General features: G+C 44.4%; 1 long non-coding RNA gene across 1 annotated transcript; it reads right to left on the bottom strand.

The window, feature by feature from the left end:
* Positions 1-2,013: 2,013 nt before the first annotated feature.
* LOC110017575 (uncharacterized) lies at positions 2,014-3,783 on the bottom strand. The gene is made up of 2 exons (XR_002293005.3): positions 3,557-3,783; positions 2,014-2,354 (listed from the first exon to the last, which is right to left on the bottom strand). It is a non-coding gene; the product is annotated as an uncharacterized LOC110017575 (long non-coding RNA).
* Between the last annotated feature and the right edge of the window lie 209 nt (positions 3,784-3,992).

Below are 3,992 nucleotides of genomic sequence, written 5' to 3'. Positions count from 1 at the left end.
AAATGCAAGATCAGACAGGCTAAGAACAGCTACAGGAAGAAGCTGGAGGAGCGGCTGGAGAACAACAACGCTCGAGGTGTGTGGAGAGGTTTAAAGACCATCACTGGTCACTTACAGAGAGTAGGCACGGTGGCATCTGATGAACACAAGGGCTTGGCCAACGAGTTAAATCTGTTCTTCAACAGGTTTGACTCCAGCCCTCCTCCATCCACTTCACACATCTTCAGTCCAGCAGCTACACAGACCCCCAAGCACTCTCATCACTGCACACCACCCCCATCCACACCATCACTGCCCCCCCACCTCCACCCCCGTTTGCATCACTTCTGATCAGGTGAGGAGAGAACTGATGCGACTTAAGACCAGGAAGGAAAAGCTGTAGGTCCAGATGGCATCGGATCCGGATCCACTGCAATTTGCCTAAAGGCCGAACATCGGGGGGGATGATGCTGTCATCTACCTGCTGCACCGGGTGCTGACTCACCTGGAGGACGCAGGAACCGCTGTGAGGGTCATGTTTTATGACTTCTCCAGCGCCTTCAACACCATCCGGCCAGCTCTGCTGAGAGAGAAGCTGGAAGGGGCTGGAGTGGACCGACGACTGGCTGCATGGACGACCGACTACCTCACCAACAGACCACAGTATGTGAGGCTACACAACTGTGAGTCGGAGGTGGTGGTTTCCAGCACCGGGGCTCCTCAGGGGACGGTGCTCTCACCGTTCCTCTTCATCCTTTATACATCGGACTTTACATACGACACCAGCAGTTGTCACCTCCAGAAGTTCTCTGACGACTCAGCCATTGTTGGCTGTGTGTCGGGGGGGAACGAGCTGGAGTACAGGTCAGTCATCAAGGACTTTGTTGACTGGTGTGAGCGTAATCACCTGTGCTTGAACACCAGTAAAACAAAGGAGATGGTGATTGACTTCCGGAGGAAAACATCACAATACACACCGGTGAGCATCCAGGGCTCGGACATTGAGGTAGTGGACAGTTTTAAGTACCTGGGTGTTCACCTCGACAAGAAACTGGACTGGACTCACAATACTGATGCCCTGTATAAGAAGGGCCAGAGTCGCCTCCGCCTTCTGAGGAGACTGAGGTCCTTTGGAGTGTGCAGGCCTCTCTTAAGGACATTTTATGACTCTGTGGTAGCCTCTGTTATCCACTACGCCGTGGCCTGTTGGGGAGCAGGCAGCACAGACCGGGACAGGAAGAGACTCAACAAGCTGGTCAGGAGGGCCAGTTCTGTCCTGGGCTGTCCACTGGACTTTGTGGGGGAAGTGGGTGAAAGGAGGATGTTGACCAAGTTAACATCCATTATGGTCAACACCTCTCACCCACTACATCAGACAGTGGAGACACTGAGCAGCTCCTTCAGTGGCAGATTGTTACACCCCCCATGCAGGAAGGAACGGTTCCGCAGGTCATTCATTCCAACAGCTGTTTGATTGTACAATGCCACATTTTAAATAGACATGTACAAAACCGGTTATCATGCATCCATAGCCCAACCGAATATATTGTCTTTTACTTTATTTTATTTTTATTATTACGTATAACATATGTCAAGTCGTAATAGTGCATATAGGTGTAGATTCTTCTTTTTGTTAAATGTTATTACTTTGTTTTTTTGCACATTTTAAATACCCTTTTATTTTTTTTGCACATTGCTGTTGTTCTTTTTTTCACTGATCGGGTGTAGCAATTGAATTTCCCCAACGCGGGATCAATAAAGAATATCTTATCGCACCTTATGTTATGAAAATTTCAGGCCCTCTGTCATCTTTTGGAGTGGGAGAACTTGAACAATTGGTGGCTGACTGAATCCTTTTCTGCCCCAAGGTAGTTGCAGCATTACAAAAGAGGTTAAGGGGGTTTGGAAAATGGATGGATGGATAGGGTTTTTATGTGGCCATGATAACGAAAATGAATGTTTGGATTCTTTGATACTAGGTGGACATCTTGATTGTGTACATACATTTCATTTGGCAATGATACAAGTTTGTATGGAGAACTAAACATGGTTTTATTTTTTAAAAATTGCAGGTGTGGTACTTTTATTTGTATAGTCATAAATATAGGCTAACATTTTTTTTAACCTGGTTGTTTCAAACGTCAAATGTAGCAGCAGAGAACATGACTCCCCAAACTCTGCAACAGAAAGAACAGCAGCATCCCTCTGCACTCCAACCAACCATTCATCTCAGCTCACTCTCTCTGAGAGGGAACATGAGATTCCAGCACTCATGAATAGTTGAATACTTCCAGCATCGAGGCTTTGGCGCAGACTGAAGCTCCAGGTACACACATCCAACTCTTTCCTGCTTCAACCGGGATACCTGTTGTGGCCTTGTATTTGTAGCATAGCCCAAAAGAGAAGAACACATTTAATTATTATGCTTAGTTTGATTCTTCCATGACTTGGCAAAAACTCGTTTGAGGAAATTGATTGTTTCAAGTTAACTTGCATCATTTTTCCTATTGAACATTAAGTTCATATTCCTGGGCGTGAATGCCTATTTTCATTCTTCAAAACAAACCTGTTGTAGATAAATTTCACACAAAAAAACCTGCAGAGGACCATATGATGTGCTGGATTTACATTCAACTAGTTTTCAATGGGACCATATCCATCAGCAAGACATTTTGTTACATCTGCAGGGTACAACAGCTAAGGAGGGGCTGAGGCATCTTTTTTATGAAAGGGAATGTTGATGGCTGTAATTATTCCAGCCCACTTTCTTTAGTCTGTGCAATTTTCTGTGCAGGACAGAAAGTGGATGTCTGATAGCTAAATTGTACATTTACATCGATAGCAGCATAGCAGGAGTCTATGCAATAGGCTGCAGCCGGTCTGTTCATAACCCCTGCATTTGCTGCAGAGGGAGACAGAAGAGAGGAAGACAGGCGGTGGCGGTGTGCAGCAGAGGAGGATGGAGGGAGAGGCAAGGGAGGAAACACAAGCCAGGAGAGTGGCTATGATTGCCAGCCAGCATGCAGCCAGTAATTTCCATGTTGTGTTCCCCCCTCACACGCTCAATTTTTTTCTCTTCCATCCATTCACACCTCTCTGTTTTACAAGCCGGTGTGCTCAAGGTTAATAGGAAGTTGGAGGCGAATGACTAAAGATGCATGTACACAGACACTCAACAGCCCCTCTGAGTGCCTGATATGACAGTTCTAGCCATATGAGGAGCTTTTTGGCATTTACTTTTAATTTTTTATCATGCAGATGTGTTTAAAAGCTGAAAGTCTGAAGTCTACACATGAAAAAAAAGCTTTAAGGGAACCCAATAAGTTCTCGTATGAGCTGATGTTAATGCTTAGTCTAACAGGGTGACATGGGGCGAGGTTCACAGCAGGTGAGGCAGTGACATCATCAGTCAGATTCCCAAATAAATGAACCCTACACAGAAGATTCTTCACCATTTGATTGACAACAGTTAAAGTGTGTTGTTTAACATTTCCTTCGATCATTTTTCTTCTTTCTAAAAAATGTAGCATAGAAATAAAATAAAAAAAAATCACAAAAATTGTTATTATTGACTTACTTTTACTCCTAAATGAAGTCTGGGTGCCGCTCCTTCTGAAGAAACACCTTGATAACCTGCCAGTAGAAGTCTTTCTTTTCTTTCTTCAGTCTCTCTGTCTCCATGGAGACCACTGCCAGAGACGCATCCACAAATTCCTGACTTTAGACACAAAATCCTCCATTTAGAAAATGATGCTAAACAATAATAAAGAAGAACCTGACGGCTGCACTTGACTTCCTACCACTAATTCTATCATTCCTTAGCTGTGGTGTCACAGTCTCTGGGATCACCAGCGCCCTCTACTTTTAGGCAGGTGTACTGCAGGTCTCACCATGTGTATGTCAGATGTGCATTTTTAGTGGATAAAAAGATTAAATAAGTCACAAATTGGCACCAATGGATTTAGACAGTTGGCCAGAAATAATCAAATAAAGTAAATAAATATAAAGCGTCT

Source organism: Oryzias latipes, chromosome 22 (genome assembly GCF_053564925.1).
Source record: "Oryzias latipes strain Hd-rR chromosome 22, Olatipes_Hd-rR_3.1".
NCBI classification, from domain to species: Eukaryota; Metazoa; Chordata; class Actinopteri; order Beloniformes; family Adrianichthyidae; genus Oryzias; species Oryzias latipes.
The sequence above is the reverse complement of the archived record's forward strand: the minus strand, read 5'-3'. Positions and strand labels throughout refer to the sequence as shown.